The sequence below is a fragment of the Macrobrachium nipponense genome, chromosome 2 (assembly GCF_015104395.2).
Source record: "Macrobrachium nipponense isolate FS-2020 chromosome 2, ASM1510439v2, whole genome shotgun sequence".
NCBI lineage: Eukaryota > Metazoa > Arthropoda > Malacostraca > Decapoda > Palaemonidae > Macrobrachium > Macrobrachium nipponense.
In genome coordinates this window covers 133,341,942-133,365,491 of record NC_087201.1, presented here as the reverse complement: position 1 = coordinate 133,365,491, position 23,550 = coordinate 133,341,942, and the positions used below count along the sequence as shown (strand labels likewise).

At 38.9% G+C, this 23,550-nt stretch overlaps 2 protein-coding genes and 1 pseudogene across 2 annotated transcripts in view; 2 read left to right on the top strand and 1 right to left on the bottom strand.

Moving 5' to 3' along the window:
• LOC135221003 (rhodanese domain-containing protein CG4456-like) overlaps positions 1-23,550 on the top strand; it is a 233,333-nt gene that overhangs the window by 999 nt on the left and 208,784 nt on the right. The window lies entirely within an intron of this gene.
• The window catches only part of LOC135221001 (glutamate dehydrogenase, mitochondrial-like), a 452,434-nt gene that overhangs the window by 368,765 nt on the left and 60,119 nt on the right, over positions 1-23,550 (bottom strand). The gene's annotated exons all lie outside the window — the stretch shown is intronic.
• Positions 13,145-23,550, top strand: part of LOC135221587 (ileal sodium/bile acid cotransporter-like) — a 26,980-nt pseudogene continuing 16,574 nt past the window's right edge.

Genomic DNA, 23,550 nt, shown 5'->3' with positions numbered 1-23,550 from the left:
TGACGTCACAGGGGGTAGAATAGTGGAGTCACGAATTTGGGGTGAGGGGTGAAATGTTGGTTTTCATCCCGGAGAGTTACGTGACGTCCCACAGGGGGTAGGAAAGGGTGGAGTCAATTTGGGGGCGTCGGGGGTTGAAAGAATGGTTTTATTCCCAGAGAGTTACGTGACGTCACAGTGGTGGTAGAAATAGTGGAGTCAATTTGGGGTGAGGGGTTGAAATGTTGGTTTTTATTCCCAGTAGAGTACGTGACGTCAAAGGGGGTACGAGGTAGGAAAGGTGGAGTCAATTTGGGGTCAGGGGTTGAAAGAATGGTTTTATTCCCAGAGAGTTACGTGACGTCACAGGTAGTAATAGTGGAGTCAATTGGGGTGAGGGGTTGAAATGTTGGTTTTTGGTTTTTATTCCCGGAGAGTTACGTGACGTCATAGGGGTAGGAAAGGTGGAGTCAATTTGGGGTCAGGGGTTGAAAGAATGGTTTTATTCCAGAGAGTTACGTGACGTCACAGGGTAGAATGAATGGAGTCAATTTGGGGTGAAGGCTGAAATGTCGGTTTTTATTCCCAGAGAGTTACGTGACGTCACAGGGTGTATGTCAGGGGTTGAAAGAATGGTTTTATTCCCTTAGAGTTACGTGACGTCACAGGGGTAGGAAAGGTGGAGTCGATTTGGGGTTAGGGGAGGCCACGCCCCCCTAATATGAGCTCATGTACGTACATGAGCTTGTTAGACAAATGGAGTCAATTATGTTGGGGTCAGGGGTGGCCACGCCCCCCAGAATAGTGGAGGGTTGAAAGGATGGTTTTATTCCCTTATAGTTATGTGACGTCACAGGGGTAGAAAAGTGGAGTCGATTTGGGGTTAGGGGAGGCCACGCCCCCCTAATATAATATGAGCCCATGTACGTACATGAGCTTGTAAGACAAATGGAGTCAATTTGGGTCAGGGTGGCCCACGCCCCCCAGATAGTGGAGGGTTGAAAAAGGATGGTTTTATTCCCTTATAGTTATGTGACGTCACAGGGGTTAGAAAACGTGGAGTCGATTTGGGGTTAGGGGAGGCCACGCCCCCCTAATATGAGCTCATGTACGTACATGAGCTTGTAAGACAAATGGAGTCAATTATGAGCTCATGTACGTACATGAGCTTATAATACAAATGGAGTCAATTTGGGGTCAGGGGTGGCCACGCCCCCCAGAATAGTGGAGTCTATATGGGGTCAGGGTGGCCACACCCCCCAGACAAGTGGAGTCTATATGGGGTCGGGGTGGCCACGCCCTTTTGGGGTTTTTGGGGGTTTTGCCCCCGCCCTTTTTAGGCCCTCACGTACGTACATGAGCCAATCAGGAGGGGGGAGGGGGGTAGCCACGCCCCTTTTGGGGGTTTTGGGGGGTGCCCCGCCCCGCCCCCTTTTTCTTTTAGGGCCTCACGTACGTAAACATGAGGCCAATCAGGAGGGGGGGGGCGGGGGGTGGTTGAGGGGGGTGTACAAGAAACGCCCCCTTGCGGGAAGGGGGGTGGGGGGTTGGGGGCGCCCGGGGGGGGAGAGGGGGCCTCGGAACCGGGCCCCGGGCGCTTGGGGGGGGTTGGGGGGCGGGGGGGGAGGCGGGGTAAGGGGTGGGCGGGGGGCGGGGAGCTGGCGGGGCTAGAAAAGGGAGTCCTATTATATGGGGGTTCTTTTCCTCTACGTTACACCAAGATAGATATTCAAAGATATTCAATCCCCCCCCCCCCCTCAAACCCCCCCCCCCCCCCCCCAACAATCCCACTGCCCCAACCACACACCCCTAAGAGAGATATATTTAAAAAAATACCAAACCGATAAAAAAAAAGGAAAGAGAAAGGAAAGTAAATTTTGACCTATCTGAAATAGAAAAAAAAATTAATTCACTTTTTCTCCCTCCCCATTATCTCCGTAACCCCCAGTATTCACAAAGTCTCAAGTGCACTTTAAGTAAAGGCACGTAACATGATAAAAAGAATGGCACTAATGCACCCAGTAATCGCGTTTTAACTCAGACACTCACTAAGTCAAACTGTCCACAGACAATGCCTCCCCCAGTTGCCTTCGAAATAAAAATGCAAACTGAAAGCACTCCCATATGCACGAAGTACCCACCCTTGAAAACTCCCTCAGCAACGTTTTAAAATCCTATTGCTATTGTGTACCTGTGTAGCTATTTCATAAATCATCATTCACACATATGCTCGAATCACCCATTGGCAATTCAAGACAGCACACGTCGTAACTGCCAAAAATTTGCTATTTACGATGCCATTATAATGCAATTACGACCAAATCACCAAGAATCACCATAATGGTGGATCCGTGATGCTGCCCAACACATAAATGGTTGGGTCAGGTCTCACCAACTGTCATTGCACGATACGCTACACTGACGCAATGGCGTCGCCATTAGATTGCGCATTCGTAACTCGCAATTGCGACATACGTCATCCATCAAAACATCTGCCATCACTTGGTGCACGTCACCAAACTTGGCAACGCGGTAATATTTCATAGCGATTTGTTCATAATTACAGAGTAATGAGCAAATTTTCGTCCTTGAATCACAAATGTGTGATTGAGCTGCTGACATTTTTTCTTTTTTCTGGGTCCCAGGCATGCGATTGATGGCGATGGTCGCCAAAATCAGCTATTATGACAATCGCCAATGTGCGATTCCGCCATTACTCTCCTAGGCATGAAAAAGTTAACGTTTACTCGCTGCCACCTGTAATCCAAAAAGCTATAGTGGTCTTACCTGGCAGTGTTAGCCAGAGTGTCTCTCTCTCTCTCTCTCTTAATATTTCTCTCCCCTTTGTGCGCTCTCTCTCTTTCTCTCTCCTTTCACATCTACTGAAATACCCTAACCCAAAATGTTTAAATCAAACTGTGCACAAAAAATAATTTATTCTGCAAGTCTAACATAGCAGGTAAAAAATACTGGTAATGAAGCAAAATAACACAAAAGAAGAAATGAATGTCTCCCAAACATTTTAACAGTCAAAAACTGTAAGTGGGACATTTCCCATCTTCATTCAAGAAAGCGTATATAACCTTCACTATAGGAAATGTCTAAATGTCACCAGTATAATTTCCAAGAAAGCTGACATAGCCTTCACTATAGGAAGTGTCTCAGTGTCACCAGTTCAATTAAGTATTCACACTTTCTAGTAAATGGTGCCTAACCAGACACCCAAGACTACACGTGCTTATTCATGAAACATCTGCTGAAAGAAAAAGTCTCACACCACAAAATACATATCAAAGAACTGATAATAAAAATTGCAACAAATCATAAAACATCAACAATGTTAAAAGAAATGGCAAGTTATTTATTCTTAATTAATATCCTAACTCACCCCTACAGCAAGTAATTAGAGCTTGGAATTTTCGCTGTCTATTCACTGCAGCTTCTTCAACAGCAATGGACCACATTTCACAAGAACTCTTATAACACTTGCATTACAAGACGCTTACACTACACACAAACACGAACGCTGCTTGCACTACACACAAATATACGCCCACCGCTTACACTACACACAAACACGAACGCTGCTTACACTACACGCAAATATACGCCCGCCGCTTACACTACACACAAACACGAACGCTGCTTACACTACACACAAACACGAACACTGCTTACATTACAGACAAACATACGCACGCTGCTTGAACTACATGCACAAACATACGAACGCCGCTTACAATACAAACATACATACGAAAGCTGTTTCTCCAGCACACCCTTATTCCGAATTTTAACCAGATGAAGGATTCTAGAACCTTCGATGCAAAGCTCTGACGGCACTTCCATTCACAGGCCAGTATACTCCAAGGTGACTTTCAGTCACGCGGCCGATGCTGAGTTAGGCTGTATGTGCTGAGTCCGAAAATGATTAAGCATTCACCTCTGCACTGAATGTGGTTGCTTGTGACATTCAGTGCAATGGTGAATTGTTCGTCATTTTCGGATTCAGCACTACTCAGCGCGATTCAGCATCGGCAGCTCGATCGAATGCCACCTTGCATTACTGGCCTGCGAACGGAAGTGGCATTCAGCAATTTGCATTGAAGGTTCTAGAATCTTTCACCTGGCTATTAATATATATATATATATATATATATATATATATATATATATATATATATATATATATATAGTATATATATATATACATATGTGTGTGTGTGTGTGTGTTATAAACGTTATAATGTAGTTGCTTGTGACATTCAGTGCTAAGGTGAATGCTTGATCGTTTTCGGATTCAGCACATTCTAGAAAACTTACAATATATATATATATATATATATATATATATATATATATATATATATATATATATAATAACAGGTTATGAAACCAAATTGCAGAATTCCGTCATGAAATACAGCGAAATTCCGTTGTCGAATCCTTGAGCTACAACATTTATAGACGGAAGGACGGAGAACCTAGAATAATAAGACAATAGAAGAATAATGGTCCTGGGAGCAGGGGCGGACATTTGGTCAACGTCCTTCACCCTATTCGAAATGGAGAAGTTGATTATAAGTACCCGAGGGCCTCTCATCCCACTATATAAAGCAGAGTTCCGCCGGACTCCAGTGACTCTGTGAGAAGGAATATCATGTCTTGTTTTCTTGCGTCTGGTTTCCACATAGTCGATTTACTGGAGGCTGGGCTACAAAAGACCCGGAAGACGGTATGTACTTCAACAACGAATAAGATGGGAACAAAATATTTGAATGTCTCAACTATTATCTACCAATACTGTTGTGCAAAACAAACCAATGTTAAGACGACTGTGAAATTGAGAACGAGGATGGTCACTGTCCGAGACGAAAAGATTCATGTTACAATTCTATTAGGGCAATCTGAGGTCTAGGGTACTTGAGGTCTACATCTGCAGCGACAACGCACATACGAACAAATGCAGATAAAATCAACTGCGCTGGATGTCAACAACTCTGAAAAGCAGATACGAAATCAAGTTCTTATCATTATGCTAGAATTCTGCATTGTGCAATAAAGATCTGAAATACCGATAACGGAGAGGACATTACGGAACAAGACGATAATGAGATATCCAAAGGAGAGAGAGAATTAAGAGTACAATTCAAATCGATAGCCTTGTGCAAGATGCTAATCAGGAAGGCTTGACTACTACCCATTTTATTCCCTACTTTGAGGGCCCCTCTGACCTTGGAATCGAAACAACATCATGTTCGTTAATCCAAAATTGTACTTTTATATGGTTTACTAGTTATATCTCTTATTATATGGTTCTTTCAGACGTTTTACTACTGTGATTACCGATTGCATGCAGTACTTGGGAATGTTCAATGTATCATTGGACAAGATCGACGCAATACTGAGAAGATTTGCACTTAGCTTACAACATGATGCCAAAATGAAAAATGCCAAGCTAGTAAAACCCGGAGGACTACTTTGTAACAATTTCCGCTCATTCACGTGATAAACGACACACTTTTCCTATTTTCTTGACATATTACAATTTGCAACAACGCCGTTTTAATCAAGAAAAAAATCACAAGCTATGCAAAGCTTACTTATCAGAATGCATCATATATGTAGGGATGGGATTAAAAAAAATCTGAGAAAAAGTGATGACAAGTACAGAGTAAGCAAATTGGAATACAAATTTATTAGATGAAGAAAACATTAATGAGGTTCAATCTTTCAAATATTTACAACTATCCAGCACGGGCTCTCTCGGAGTTGGAATTGAGTGAAATCCTACAAAAACGGCGAAACCAAAACAATGAGCATGTTGAATAAGATTGGAAATCAATAGACTGAATTGCATTCGAAAGTAAGATTGCACATAAGGGTAGTACGATCTGTATTGCTATACGGACATGGATCATGGTACCATGGTCTTCTCACGTGCAGGATTATGGAGGGTGAGGAGATGGTGGTTAAGAAACGTGACGTCACGCTATCTACTTGCTTTCTCCTGTGCTCAAGATCTGTGTAAATAGGAAAAGGTTTCTCCTGTTTCCTCGTTGTCTCTTTTTAATATTAGAAATTATTATTCATTCATTTAGGAAAATAAAACACATGTTGACTATATTCATTTTCTGTACGTATATTCATCGAAATAATTAAAACTGGAATTTAAAACGAGGAACTTAACATTTATCACTACTATAATACAACTCACAATATTAGAGGATCGACAAAGGTAGTTGAAATATCGAAGAAAATACAGGAGGGAAGGCTTCGAGGGTATGGACACCTGTTACGAAGAGAGGAACATCATGTTGGAAGACATACGATGGAAATGGAAGCGCGGGGTAGAAGGAAGAAGGGAAGACCAAGAAAGAGATGGCGTGATTGTGTAGGGGAAGATATGGTGTTACAAGGTATTAACGAGAACAATGTACAGGACAGAAATCGATGGAGACGACTCATTCACAACGGCGACCCCCATTTAAAAAATGGGTTAAAGCTGGGAAGAAGATAATACAACTCACACTTTTAAATACATAAATACATAAAGTTTACAATTATGCTACCAACTTTTTCATTTTGTTTGCCACTCCTTTTTGGGAAGCTAATGTCCCTATTTAATCTACGAATCCTGAAAAATGTACGGCGGCGAACAAAAAACTTAATTACACCTGAAGGTAATGAATGGACTGCAATTGCCTATCACATCACTCACACTCCTCTATAATACCTTTTCCTGATTGTAGGTATTTTTCCCCCTGATAACAAATAAGCATCTTTTCCATAGGTTTTAAATAACCAAGAATTCGGGTCAAGGTTTCATTAGCTTTTCATTTGATCTACTTATAGTTCCGATCCATGGTGCTCCATCCATCGCCTTCAGTTGTTTTAGTTCCTGGAAAGTCATACTCGGGGAAACTTACGGGCTATAAAACCCATGTTTTGCAAGCCTACTTTTTCAATGGCATCTTCTAACGTTTCCTCTTCAACGGTTTTGTCTTCATCGTCATTCTGCCGTTCCTCCATCGGCAAACAAATCAATATTGCCGATAAGCTTAAATGTTTCTGGAGAGAAGATTTTTGGTCTAGTAAAAATTGCGTTCTTCAGTTATCAAGTTGGAAAATGGGGCCTAAGTCATATTATCACTAATACAATTTTCAACATTGTATTTTGCTTCCTAACAGAGTGCTCTCTTTTCCCAGGAGATGGGCTCTAATTCGTGTCTTAAATTCGACAGGTGATGGGTGTTAATGATAATGCACCCATTTGCCGCATAGTCAAAAAAGCGCTCCAGCCCATCTTGATTCTACCTTTATGTCAAAATATATGACGCTGCAAATTTTCGCCCAACATCCCTAGCAAGTTCGTTAGATATAGTAAGATATCTGAAGGCCTTTTCGGAAAGGTTAAAGTCCTTTGCCTCCCAGAGATTTCATTGTTCTTGGTAGGTGAATCAATCTCTTTTGCAACGTTTGTTTTGGGTTTGTTTCTATTATAAGTTTAGACCGTAAGCATTCCGTGAAGACTTTCTATCTAAAGGCACTCTAGAATTGAATAAATCAAACCACTTATCAACAAGGCTAATGAACTGGCTTGTACTCTCTCAGTGCCTATCCACGATCAGACCTTTTTCTCCGAAGTGTTTGAGATTTTGTAGGTGGTTTCGGAGAGTAAATGCAACCGCTAATGTCACTTTCTATACGTTCCATACCCTGTAACACTTACAAGTACTTCAGATAATTTATGAGCTATCATTAAGATCACTCTTACTTTTCATAATTACTTTCCTAACTGACTTACTGCGAGCAATCCTACCGTTCGATACATAAATCCATGGTCTAAGAAATTGGATTTCCCTGCATTTATTCGCAGTATTAACAAAGGATGGGTAATCTATGCTAATGCCTAACGTATTCCATAACCTTATATTTTGTTGGCCCCAAGTTATTAACCATTCCAACTACACGAAATCCAGCTCTCTTCAATCTCAATAATCAGTTCAAAATGGAGAATTAGTTATACCTATGTCGAAATTATAATAGACGAGTTGTTTCCAAGAGGACGTTAATTTGCGACGCTACACTCGTCACAGGAAATCATGCACACACGCTCTTTTTCACTCATTGATTCTGTTTTTTATTTCAATGATTCAATCACTGACTCCTAGATGCCCGGCTCCACCTCTATTTTCCCTGACCATCGATATAAAGTTGCTTGGGACGGAAACGGAAATTTCCAGTTCTCTTACAAACCTGTACGCTTTGGGACTCAAACTTCGCGAAGTTGGAGCTCTACTAAGTCATCATCCTTCCAGTAATTAATATGTTTTTTCAGCCTACGAGACATTCTACTTGTTTGGATGAAAAAAATCTCATCCATTAGCTTTAATAGAAGCAGTTGCTGACGCTAAATTGTTATGGAACGTATGAAGCGAGTAGACCGCGTGACGTAACGATTTTACCTGCGCGCTAGATCCCAATTTGGGTCGTGAGAAAAAGACCTTTTCCATGGTACGGCAACGAAACTACTATATCCAAGGGATGTCGCTGAGTTGAGAGTAAAGCTTTAATCAATATTTATCTTCGTGATTGCTTATCCATGATTACACACGCGCCACACACGCATATGTGTATAATTTATATACACATACACATATATATACATATATATATATATATATATATATATATATATATATATATATATATATATATATATATATATATACTTACAATTTTGTGGTTTAGGGATGTTGACGGTATCAGTAAAAAAAATAAAAAAAATATGAACTATCAATGAATTAATGCAGCGTTCAAAAAGCCACCGAAAAATAATGTGATTTCGGTCACTAGTTTTGGGCTAGAAATTTTTATATTCCTGTTTATTTCATATCGCAAGTTATTTATCTTTACAGTTGGATGACGAATGCATTATTTTGTGTTTACAGTGAATAAGGAACATTATCGTATTGCTGTTTATGTTTTAAACTGAATGTCTTTTTGTTTGATGTTGGCCTGTTACAAGTGGCTGACTTCTGAGAAGTACTACACAGATTCAAAAACCTCGTTTAATATGTTACGGACTGACGGATGAATATATTAGAGCCCTTCAAACTATTTGGTGGACTAACATCTACTTCAAGAGTACCAGATTAATTACTCTTATCTGTTAATCTTTTAATCACAAAGTCCTGCTTCCTCAAGGAGAGAGTTTCGTTATTTCAGTATCAGTTATTACAGTTAATGAGGTATCGCATGACGCAGGTAGGATTCTGTCATGCAAGTCGCATGCAAAAACTGAGCAGATTAAACAGATCACCTTCAATATTATTCTCTTATAAAGTTCTGGACGTGCAGACAAAACTGAACTTCGGCAACACACCCCCCGCCCTACATACTCCAAAAGTATGAAACTAGAGTTGGGGTTCCACACGAATGCTGCGGCCAAGTAGATAAGGACCTGAGACCCTACATTCCTTGCTCCACCTGTTGTGCGACATCTTTACTAGCATCCAACATCCTTCTGCTTATACATTACTCCTGCACTTTATTGAATCAATCGTGTCACTTCTTCCACATGTACGTACATTCAAGCATCCATTGCTTATCTTCTCAGTCCCTATCACCTCATAACCAATTCGTCCAAATATTTGCTTTCAACTTCCACTTCTTGCAAACACTTTCCAATTCTATCACTAACTTCTGCAGTTTCTGTCCAATTTAATTTCCCTTATCAGTGGGCTGTTGTATTATCTATGCCACGGGTGGCCAGGCTTTGGACTCCGAGATCTACTCTTAAAGGCTGAAACTCTTTTACGATCTACCATATAACATACTCACTAATTATTTCGCAGTGAAAAAATATTTCAAATAGCGCCATAGTACAATAAAACATGAGTACAATTGCCTCACTATATATATATTATATATATATATATATCTATATATATATATATATATATATATATATATTGTGTTTTTGTTTGTTTATATAGGATTGTGGGGGGAACGGCGATCGACCAAAAACAAGTGGCCGCGATCGACTGTTTGGCCAAGCTCTGATCTACGCCATTTCACTCAATCCATCCGCAACCCATTTTCTTAATCTGACGGCTCTCCCTGCCTTTAGGATTGTTGCAATCCATGAAGATATCAACCAGCCATGAAAAAAACCAAATCCCATTTCTTTTGCCTTAACTCTCTATTACCCTGAGCCAGTCGCTACCTACATATTCTACCAAGACAATCTTTGAATAAACCTAAAGGGAGAGGCTTCTGCTATCGCAATTTGAATGATAACGCATCAGTTCACAAGATAACCATACAGGCATAATTGTCAAAACACTTGTAGTCCTGACCGAAGCTTCTGATAAGAAGATGCCACACTCAAGGACGCCAGTAAGTCCTTCGGGTTTTTATGGGATGACATTGATTTTACAATCTCCTTTTTCAAACATCACAAGACTCCCCGATCGAAAAACTTCATCGTCATTTTTATCTTGAATATGAAGATTAGCCTAATTAGTGGACTTTTTTTGTACAAAACAGCTTCAGTGAATGAGGAAATTAAGTGGTTTGACTTTTCTGCTGCTGAACTCAGTTTCCTTCCTTCCAAATGGTTTTCTAAAAATTAAATCACAGAATCACTACTCCTAAGCACTTACACACGCACACACGCACACACACACACACACATATATATATATATATATATACACGTATATATATGTTGAAGGCACTGGTAATATAAGTAATTAAAATTAGGGCGCAAGGGACTGTGTTACGGAAAATCTTTAAAACATTGGAGAAGACAAACCATATGCAAGCATAACATTATCAAGCCTCATCGGGAGAGCGTGGACACACAAGTTAACCCAGGATGGTCTGAGACCTCATAAAAATGCAGTCATATATGTGTCTGTTTGTGCGTCAAACAGGGTGTTCGTGAAGAGCTCCAGAAGATGCGAAGACTAGTGTGCCTACGTTTGTACGTCCATCAAGGCGTGTAAATGGTGCGAATATATTCCCTTGTATTGGGGGAAATGGGGCATCTAGACGGCAGGACTTTTTGTACTAATGATCTAACAGTTGAGAAAGCATGAATATGGCGCTAGAAGATCCATCGAAAAGGTAAAGCACTTTGGAAAAAGTTGTGAATTTTTGCAAAGGAGTTAAAGTGCAGTGCCCACACTTCAGATTTTTATGGAAACATCGATCCCTTCTTTTATTCTATTTATTTCTGATAATTGTCACAACAGAAAATGAATTCTATAATTGACAATTTTGTTTCGGAAAATACTAATGGGTTTTGACAATGAGAATAGTGTGTGACATGATTTTTCTTAGTCAAGATGACTATTAGAGGGGTAATTGTGTTTTCATGGTTTTGGGATTTTTAAATTCATTTTCCTTGATTTTCAAGTTAGTTCTTTTGGGGAATTAAAGACTATTTTTGTATCTCTGAGATTAGTTTAGCCTTAGATTTGATGAATTGATTTTGCTACAGAATTGCCAGTCCGGGAGATGCCAAGGGTAGATGAGTTAATGATAAATAGATTACTTTCCTTTTAATTAGAACAGGGTTCATTAGACCTTGTAATATAATATAATATACATAATATATATATATATATATTATATATATATATATATATATATATATATATATATATATTAGTCTGCACAGTTTTCATATTTGTGTATTTTTTTTCTTTTCAACTTAGAAAATGAAAACATGATTTCTATAAGGCGAGATAATGAAAACCACATTTGACAAAAACTTCGCCAGAATCCACGAAGACCAAATCTTCCGTCAAAATTGAACGATGTCAAAATCTGATTCTGCAACTTTACCATAACCTCAAGCTAGAGATTAATCATCTTGATCATTACTCTTCGAAAAGGAGGCATATTTTTTCAAGAAAAAAAAAAAAAAAAAAAAAAAGCAAACAGACTCCGGACTTCGGGCCTTGGCAAATCATCACATAATTGCAGGTCCTGGTTTAATAGAAGTCACGAAACACACAGGGAACATAACAATGACATTTCTTTGACGAAAATGAAGAATTAATCCATATGGACATGATTCTGTGAGAAAGATAACTTAACATGTTCAATCATTTCTTTGTTACTTGATTTTGCCAACACAAACAAAATGAGCTTTGTATACGTATAGATATATATATGTGTGTGTGTGTGTCTGTGTGTGTGCATGTATGTATATATTAACACACATATGTAAAACGTGTATATATATATATATATATATATATATATATATATATATATATATATATATATATAAACATGCACACACACATGTGTGAAACAACATCAAGTAACGAGGAAATACTCGAAACAAGTCAAGTTACCTTCTCACGGAATCATGTCAATTTGTATTCGCGGCTTCATTGATCATTTCTTTGTCCTGATGCGCGTACGGTTGCAGTATATGCGTCTTACAAGCCTCTCTCTTCATACGGCCTCTATTAGTGGAGAATAGTATCCCAGATAATCAAGGTAATTGTAGAAATCGTGATATAAGTATGATGTTTTGCAGAAAGGCCCACTAAACTACCTATACACTTTCAAACTACTGGCCAAAAAAATAATAATTTTTTTCAAAATGGCCACCCAATTTTTAATATGGTGGTTTTTGTAATGGAAGAAATCTGAAAATATCGCTTCAATTAATTGGTAACGTTCTTTTGAATACACGGTGAATTAATTCATGCACTTTCTTTCTAGAATGTCCAATAAACAATAATAAGTAATTTCTAATAGTTTTGTACTAAGCATGCGCAAAAAATTAAAATAAAACCACAATTTTATCCGCTTAAACATGATTATGATTTTGGCATTTCAACATGCGTTTTGAAAGAAAAACATATGAATAATTTTTCTCTTGTTGCCCCTACATTCAAATTTCATAATAATATCAAATAGTATTTGTGCATGCGCAAAAAATAAGAGAGGCTTCTTGCCCCCAGTTTAATTTCTGGCGTTCTGTTATTTGGAACTTCAACACCGTCTTGCTACGTTCATTTCGAGAATCAGATTTTGAATTTATACAAAACAGTCATTGTCAAGTTTAATCCCATACTTCTTTGGACTTGATCGTGTTAATTATGCCCGTTGGCTACCAATACATGTACGGGATATGGCATCGCTACAAGAAAAAATGCATCCGAACATAGCACGAGGAATTTGCGCATGGACATTCTACCGTAAGAAAGCGAGCAAAGTATTTTCTAACATTATTGATCAAGCACATAAACAGAACAACGCTTCAATAAAGGGTGACGGTGCTGCAAATTGGTTTAACGGAGGATCCTGCAGTTTGAGATATTGGATGGTAGCTGATTCTGAAATAAGGAGACTAGTAGGCGAGTTTGAAAACATTGCCAATTCACCCCACAGGTTGTCTGATATTAAACACCAAGAGGATACAATGACCTCACAGAAGTCATTCTTTGGAGAAGTTCAAAGGGTAGTTAAGACTTTCAATGATTTTGTAAATCCATTTCTAGAAGAATCGTCTGATCTTGACAAACTCGATTCAAAAGATCGAGTTCAGAGGTTGTAAAAATCGACACCTTACAGGATATTGGGCCAGAGCAATACAACGAATTTTCTACAAAGAATTACAAATGAGGGACAACCTGATTTCTACAATCCTATCAAAAAGAACAATTCCCTTGGTTCAGCCCGCAAAAACAAGCCAAATAGCACAGGACCTTCAAAAGGAAAGATCGAAAATCTGAAAATGATTGTAATTTGTTTTCAAGGCTCTTCATTTCTTACCAAAAGCAGACAATGCGATATGGAGGATTTCCTCAGCCATGAAAAACCAAAATACTCCACCTTCATTGTCACAAGATGGATGTTTATACACAGGTGTCAAGTCACAGCTGATGGATGTATTTGAGACAAACGTTGAAAAGCCAGCAAGTGATCCAGTGTCTGACGCATTGGTTATCTATTGATGACGCAACTAAGGTCAATTCAAAACCACCTCGGGAATCAAAAACATTTAATGACTAAAACCCATGATATTATTTGCCCGCACATTGCTTCTTGCTTAAATAGGTATCCAAGGGTAGACGTTGTATTCGATGTGTACAGAAAAGACAGTCTTAAGGCTAGCACCAAGGAAAGAGGGTTTCCGGAGTTAGACGAAAAGTGACTGGAACTACTAAAACACCTAAGGTTTGCAGTAGTTTTCGAAGAGACAACGACAACAAAACTGAGTTGTTCGCGTTCCTTGGTGAGTTGATCATGACCATTGAGACTGACACACAAATATTTGTAACCCTATGGGAAAAAGTCCTTACAAAAAAGATTTCAGACATAACCCGTTGCTGTATCCGTGCAACCATGAAGAGGCTGACACTCGAATGTTCGTTCATATCCAGCATTGCAGTCATCAATGGATGTAAGGACATTTCCATGTACAGTACAGATACTGACGTTGTCGTTTTTGGGAATTTCCTTCCTTGGTTCGAAAAATAAAGCTTGGACTTGATAGAATGTGGATGGGTTTTGGTCCAAGTAAGGATTTCCGATGGCTTCCTATTCATGATATTGCAGCATCATTGGAAAGACCTGTATCCGCGTTGCCATTTTTTTCAAGCTTTTACTTGTTGTGATACCGTCTCAGCATTTCCAGGAAGAGGTAAAAAATTACCGTGGCAGACATAGGAGGTATTTCTACATGCTTCCGAGGTATTCATTCGCCTTGGTGCGTTACCAGATTTAATTTCAGTCTGACAGAAATCCTTGAAGCTTTTGTATGCACAATGTACGACAGTGTAACAACCTACATTTGCAGTGAATGAATCTCGTTTTGAATTGTTTGCGAGAAAACAAAGGTCTTTTAATGCAATCAATGCCTCCAACTAAGGACGCTTTAATACAGCACATCAAGAAGTCAAGAAGGCAGCATACCAAGGTGAGCATGCTCAGGGTCAAGTTTTGAATCGAAATCAAGAGCTGCCTAGTCCTGAATTTGGGGTTGGGTAAAAGATAAAGAGAGTGAAACATGGAAACCAAAATGGACATCGATCCATTCTGTTGCTGCATCTTGTCAGGAACTGTAGAAATGTGGGCGCAAAAAATCAAACTGTGTTGGTAACTACAAGTGCTATCGCTCTGGGCTTTCTTGAACAGGAATGTGTTCATGTAACTGCCAGGATCGACAAAAAGCAGTCTACTGTGGCTATTTTGTATCCTAATAAGGTAAATTGTACTTGTTGTGGAATGGTTTCAGCTCAACAGTATTTGCAATTCTCGTTAACGTTAAATAATAAAACGGCCTTTTTTATATTTAACAGCCATTTTGAACGGAGTGGCTTTCACTGACCTTTGTGTTACTAGCTATCATGCCAAATTGTTGTACAAACGTATGAGTAGCGAAATTCTTGACTAATTTAAATGTTTTGTCGAGATATGTGATGATACTTGTTCATGAGAACATTTGAAACGACGCCAATAATTTTTGAAAAAGGAGTGGTCATCTGAGGAAAAGAAAAAAAAAATTGTTTTGGCCAGGACCGAATTTTGCAAAGTGCAGGTTAAACATCAGTGTGCCAAGTTTTCACGCTGTATCACAATTCTACTCATATCCCCCCACTTATATATCTCCCATCCAGTAGATGGAAAAGAATATGAACGGTGGCACAGTAAAAGGAATGCAAGGAGTTGCACTAGGGGGACAAGGGACGCTGCAAAGACCCTTAAGTAATGCCTACACTGCACCACGTGATGTGCACTGACGGGACTAGCCCCCAACAATGTCGTTTGGTTTTTCTTTGCCAGTCCTACTGAATCGCACTAAAAGGGAGACAAACCCTACCAATTCCTCTGGCTATTTCTTCATAAAAATCATACAAGGAAACAGGAGTTTCCCAAGGAATCAATGAGCGTTTATAACTCCCTCTCTCGCCCTGTTCCGCTTAATTGACTGGAGCATTTTGTCATACGATCTGTGGCTTCGCTGCCTTAAATAAACCCATAAACACCATTTTTCGCGACATTAAGTGACGGCCACGTAACCAATGTAGGACTGGACTTCCCTTTACTTTTTTTTTTTTTTTTTTTTTTTTAATCTACTATGAGATTCAGAGCCTTTGCCCCGGTGTTTTTCTGGAATAACTTTTTTCTGTCCATTTGACAAAGATATTACTTACCCACAGTACACTTTCTAGCCCTACCTAATTTTTTGCCACTATCCTTTAATACTTATATTAGAAAAAAGTATATTCATAGGAGTAAAATAAAGCAACTGAAACCAGTGGCGGAACACTCTAATGTATGGGTTCAAAGTTAGACGTGACGTAAACATATGACCTCCCGACTCCTCCCACAAGGTAATGACAGCAAACAGCTGTCTCTGAAATTCTAAATGAATATTCGTACCTTGCCAAGCTTCAAGAATGGCGGCAATGATAAGTCATTGTCCCCCGTGTTGCAGGACAGCTTTGTGATTCGACTTGCACAATTGTTTAGAAGTGAGGAGGCCCGTGGCAAACCCTACGTAAGCTTGAACAGGTATATGAATCATAGGGTCCCATTTTTGGGTAAGGAGTACACCCGGACATCCAAGGGTGCCAAGTTTTTGTCATTTGTTGACTTCCATAAGGCGCAATAGTTGTTGATTTCTTAGTAAAATATAAATTGCAGAATAAAGTTTTCTTCACTTTGTTAACTGATTTGATTTTTAGTGATGTCATTTTTCAATGGAGAAATAGTGATAGAAAGGAATTTCTCGGATTACTTGTGGAAACCCTTTCTTCGAGTATTCTAGCACTTGACCTCATGGCATAAATCGTATATACTACTACTACCACTACTACTACTACAAAGTGTAAACAAGGAGTATTGGTTATATTTCATTGTTGCCAGAGGTTGAGACTTTTTCACGAATAGCCAAATTATCCATCGAGAAGGAGGCAGGTTAATGACGTCATAAGTTACGTCATTATATCTCCAAAAGACATTCCTCTGAGTTTGCGGGCGATGTCTACAAGAAGTCGGTATTACTCTTATAATTACCAAAAGAATTATGCACTTTCGTAATACAGAATCATCAAAAATTAGTAGGGATGTAAGATACCCTGTGACAAAGTGTCATCTTTGGTCAGGTTACGCTGATCAAATTTTATTCCGGAAAAACACCGGGACACCGGCTGTGAATCTCATAAGTCATTTATTTACTGTGACTTTAAAATGCATCTACAATCTTTGTCCACTTCTATGATCTGCTTCTTTTTACACCTATGGAGTTCTAACTGAGTGCAAGTTTGCTATACAAGCTCCACTGTTTTTTCATGCTGTCCTGTAGACATGTCTCGCATTATGGACCCTAACAATTAATCTTTTTAGCGTGTGAAGAATAACTACAAGTGAAGTACAGCTAAGAAATATATAGAAAACATCTTTTTCATCGGTGAAGTAGTAAAGGATTCAGATGTTTGTATTATACCAGTTATTTCCTTCCCTTTCTATCTTTTTTATATAAAACATGTTGTCACTAAACAAAGGAATTTGACTATCTTCAGGAAAGTGGCACAAACGAACACAAAACGGTAATGCAATTATCTAAAAACACACACACACATGTATATGTTATATATATGTATATATATATATATATATATATAATATATATATATATATATATATATATATCTATATATATATATATATATATAGAAGAATTATAGGGGCAGCAGACCCGACCAACATCAAGGTTGGTTGAAGAGGTAAAAGACTGTCTGTCACAAGTACCGTTTATTACGCCAACGTTTCACATCACATGATGCCTCCTCAAGGCTGGAAAATTATATACTGTGAATGAGTGCATTTGCGAAGGTGAAGGCGAGACAACTCTGATCGTTTAATCGTGCAGTAGTCATGCGGTTGAACTTCAGTATTCAAATGCAGATCCAATGCATTACAAGCCCTCATATAATTCAACTTGTATCTTAACTAGGGTCGGCAATGATTAAATCACCTGATTTTAATCAAGTGATTAAATAATTAATTTTTCATTTTAAAAAAATCATGATTTTTTTTCTTTTGTTGATTTTTTTAAAATTTGAAAGCAAACAAATGTAAAAATATTGTTTGGAGGTTAATAAAAACTTATGCATAACTCTGCTGCATCTATTTTTTGTTTATATGAAAAAATTGCAAGCACATAACTTTAGGCCAGAACTGGAACCTAAAAGACAAATCAATAATAATTCCATCATAAGATACATTTTGAGGAAAAAAGGATTGGAAAAATATAAAAAAAAAAAAAACCTAATAAATAAAAAAATAAATAATTGAAAAACCAAATAAAAAAATTCAAATAAATCACTTTTAATTTTTTTATAAAAAAAATCACCAACCGTGATTTTAATATTTCACTTACATTTTTATTCATACATCTATTTTATTAATGTGTTAACTTATGTTTTCCTAATAATTGATCTCTTCTTTCTGTATTTCCCATTACTTTCTGTTACTTCTTTCAAATAAACACATATTGTTTGGAAGCTTAAACTTCCAGTCAATGCCCACTGTGACTTTTTCACCTTCTAATCTAATAATAATAATAATAATAATATAATAACTAATATAATTAATAATAATAATAATAAGGGGGTCAATGAAATAATGGGCATAATACACACCACCAGTATCACAGAAACAAATAACTTGACATATGCAGGAGCAAGATTAGTAGCAGAACTGATGGGGATTCGAACACCAACACCACCAGCACAACCAACCCAACAGAAACCAAAACAGCAACCTCCTTGGAAAAGGCGCCTGGAAAAGCAACAAATCATGGTGATGAGATCTGACTTGAGTAAACTGAAAGAGATGGCAGAAAAAAGGCTAAGAAGCAAGAAAACAAGGGAGGAACTCAACGAGAAATACAAAGTACAAGAGAGGGGACTAAACACACAATAGAAGACAGTAAAACAGAGGCTTAAGGCCAAAGCACATAAGATCCAACGGTACACGAACAGGAATAAGGGATACCAACAGAACAAACTATTCGGAACCAACCAGAAAAGACTATACAGCCAACTAAGAGGGGAAGACAACCTCCCAGAAATTCCTGAAGCCGAACCAAGTAAGAGACTCTGGGAAAACATATGGAGCAATCCGGTGATCATACAACAACATGCAACATGGCTCCAGGAAGTCAAGGAAGAAGAAACAGGGAGAATAAAACAAAGATTCACAGAGATCACGACAGACACAGTCAGACACCAACTAAAGAAAATGCCAAACTGGAAAGCCCCAGGTCCCGATGAAGTCCATGGATACTGGCTCAAAAACTTCAGAGCCCTACACCCACGAATAGCAGAACAACTCCAGCATTGTATCTCAAATCATCAAGCACCCAAATGGATGACCACAGGAAGAACATCCTTAGTACAAAAAGACAAGAGTAAGGGAAATATAGCCAGTAACTACAGGCCTATCACCTGCCTACTAATAATGTGGAAGTTACTAACAGGTATCATCAGTGAAAGGCTATATAACTACCTAGAGGAGACAAACACCATCCACCCCCACCAACAGAAAGGCTGCAGAAGGAAGTGTAGGGGCACAAAAGACCAGCTCCTGATAGACAAAATGGTAATGAAGAACAGTAGGAGAAGGAAAACCAACCTAAGCATGGCATGGATAGACTATAAGAAAGCCTTCGACATGATACCACACACATGGCTAATAGAATGCCTGAAAATATATGGGGCAGAGGAAAACACCATCAGCTTCCTCAAAAATACAATGCGCAACTGGAATACAATACTTACAAGCTCTGGATAAGACTAGCAGAGGTTAATATCAGGAGAGGGATCTTCCAGGGCGACTCACTGTCCCCACTACTCTTCGTAGTAGCCATGATTCCCATGACAAAAGTACTACAGAAGATGGATGCCGGGTACCAACTCAAGAAAAGAGGCAACAGAATCAACCATCTGATGTTCATGGACGACATCAAGCTGTATGGTAAGAGCATCAAGGAAATAGATACCCTAATCCAGACTGTAAGGATTGTATCTGGGGACATCAGGATGGAGTTTGGAATAGAAAAATGCGCCTTAGTCAACATACAAAAAGGCAAAGTAACGAGAACTGAAGGGATAAAGCTACCAGATGGGAGCAACATCAAACACATAGATGAGACAGGATACAAATACCTGGGAATAATGGAAGGAGGGGATATAAAACACCAAGAGATGAAGGACACGATCAGGAAAGAATATATGCAGAGACTCAAGTCAAAACTCAATGGAGGAAATATGATAAAAGCCATAAACACATGGGCAGTGCCAGTAATCAGATACAGCGCAGGAATAGTGGAATGGACGAAGGCAGAACTCCGCAGCATAGATCAGAAAACCAGGAAACCTATGACAATACACAAAGCACTACACCCAAGATAAGCAAATACGGACAGACTAATACATAACACTAAAGGAAGGAGGGAGAAGGACTACAATAAGTATGAGAGGACTGCGTCAACATTGAGAACAGAGCACTGGGGCAATATCTGAAAACCATTGAAGACGAGTGGCTAAAGAGTGCATGGGAAGAAGACTAATAAAAGTAGACGAATGACCCAGAAATATACAGAGACAGGAGAAAGACAGACAGAACAGAGGACTGGCACAACAAACCAATGCACGGACAATACATGAGGACAGACTAAAGAACTAGCCGCGATGACAATTGGCAATGGCTACAGAGGGGAGAGCTAAAGAAGGAAACTGAAGGAATGATAACAGCGGACAAGCATCAGGCCCTAAGAACCAGATATGTTCAAAGAAGAACGATAGACGGAAATAACATCTCTACCCATATGTAGGAAGTGCAATATGAAAAAACAAATGAAACCATAAACCACATAGCAAGTGAATGCTCGGCACTTGCACAGAACCAGTACAAAAAGAGGCATGATTCAGTGGCAAAAGTCCCTCCACTGGAGCCTCGTGCAAGAAACATCAGCTACCTTGCAGTAATAAGTGGTACGAGCACCAACCTGAGGGAGTGATAGAAAACGATCAGGCAAAGATCCTCTGGGACTATGGTATCAGAACGGATAGGGTGATACGTGCAAACAGACCAGACGTGACGTTGATTGACAAAGTCAAGAAGAAAGTATCACTCATTGATGTCGCAATACCATGGGACACCAGAGTTGAAGAGAAAGAAAGGGAAAAAATGGATAAGTATCAAGATCTGAAAATAGAAATAATAAGAAGGATATGGGATATGCCAGTGGAAATCGTACCATAATCATAGGAGCACTAGGCACGATCCCAAGATCCCTGAAAAGGAATCTAGAAAAACTAGAGGCTGAAGTAGCTCCAGGACTCATGCAGGAGAGTGTGATCCTAGAAAACGGCACACATAGTAAGAAAAAGTGATGGACTCCTAAGGAGGCAGGATGCAACCCGGAACCCCACACTATAAATACCACCCAGTCGAATTGGAAGACTGTGATAGAGTAAAAAAAAAAAAAAAAAAAAAAATAATAATAAAATAATAATATCTCTCTAAATTAACTGCTTCTAAACCAGAGCGTATATATACCGTGTTCAGCCAGGCCAGCTGGACTGGGGGATGAAATTCGGACAGCTGATTTTCCAGTTGCACAAACGCAACGCGAAACAGCTGAGGACCTCTGTTGCTCATAAGGCCTATTATGCGTTTGAACTGAAATTTCCGTTTATTGCGTAAAATATATTTAGCTACGTACAGCGACGCAAAACACTTTGATGTGTAAATTAAGAATATTCGGAAGCTTACTGACTCTTACATTGTAAATAGTAATATACAAAAGAATGAAAAAATTAGTTGAAACTAAAGTGTAGTATATTCTGCACTATCACTATTTCTCAACCATTGCGATATCAGTTTCATAAGACAAACTTCCCATAACTAGTCTCGCCTGCATTCAAACGTACAATCATATGACCCTTTTAAAAATGTTCTTAATTACTTCAAGGAATGAAAAAGGGTTTTTTCGTCATACTCGGAATTATATTAAAGAGATAAATAAATGTTCATCCTTCTTTCCCGTCACCGCTTTAGGGTTGCAGGGGTCAACTAAGTGGCAGGAAAAGGGGTGATATCAAATGTTTATGGCCCATGTAGTGGAAAGAATGAGAGTGAAAAAAGTATATTTATGGAAGTCTGGATTCTTGCTTGATGGGTTTGGAAAGTATGTAAAGGTGGTGGCTTATTAGCAGTAGTAGTAGTAGTAGTGAGGAGAGAGAGAGAGAGAGAGAGAGAGAGAGAGAGAGAGAGAGAGAGAGAGAGAGAGAGAGAGAGAGATTTTCGTAGATAGAGCAGTCACAGCTGACGTAAATGCAAAGACAGGCAAAAAGCGCTTTTGCTAGTTACGAAGCCCTTGAGCTAAAAGAGAATGGAGAATCTTAAGTAGGGCCTGGCCATGGAAAGTGGGTTGAATTTTGGAAATATATTATTTCCAAAGATGAATATTGACATGTATCTTTTAGAAAGACAAAATGTACGGAATGTGCGGAAGAATTGCTAGTTTATGTGTAGGACAGCGTAGATGGAAGAGCTGGTGCATAGAAGCAATGTGAAAAGAAAAATGGCTGATGGAGGTATACCTGACCATTATTTACTTGAAACGAAAGTTAACACTGCAGCTGAGTATATAAGAAGAAAATTAATTAAAAAAAAATTAATGAAATATGGCCCAGGTTATAGACAAAGAGGAGGAGGGAGTACTCGAGGAATACGTAAAATTCCTAGATGGAATCGTAGGGACTTCAGGGAGCGTTTGGGAATAAAAAAACATCTCCAACTAGTATGTTGAAAGACTGAAAGGTTTAGTATTGGAAAAATTAAGACTATCTGAAGTCCAGCCGCATGAAAGGAGAGTAGATCGTGTATAGTCAAGAACAATCAATAAGAAAAAGATTTCGAGTAACAAAAATGAGGGGAATGTGAGCAAGAACTTTGCGGAGAAGAAGCAGATATCCTTACGGGACTCAATACCTTGAGGAATATTAATGAACACAACGATGAATATCGGTAAACATAATGCAAATGCTGTCTGATGTGATGTAATCCTGAACCGATGGGGTGTTTATAAAAAGGACCCAGGACAAGCCAAAAACCTTGACCTCTCGAGTGGACCAGTTTTATCTCTTGCCGTATCTTTGGCGGCGAAACCCTTCTGATGATTAAGACTGTTACTTCATCCTCGAGGTCAAAACTGGATCATTGTTATCGGTCATTTCAGAGAGTTTAGACCAACTGCACTCGTCATCATGAAACTTGGCCAAGTTACGGAAACTTAAGTGGTATGATTCAGATCCGACAATAAATAGGCTACTTTGGCTATTAATACTGGTGAAAGCTTACCCAGAAGTTATCTAATCATACCCTATGAAAATAGACGTAAGACGTAAATGTGAAAATCAAAAGGGTGATAATGCTTACTGGGGTTTCTCTTCACAATCATTGCTAGTGTCGTTACCATCATATCCTCAAAGATTATGGATTCAATTTGGACGAGAG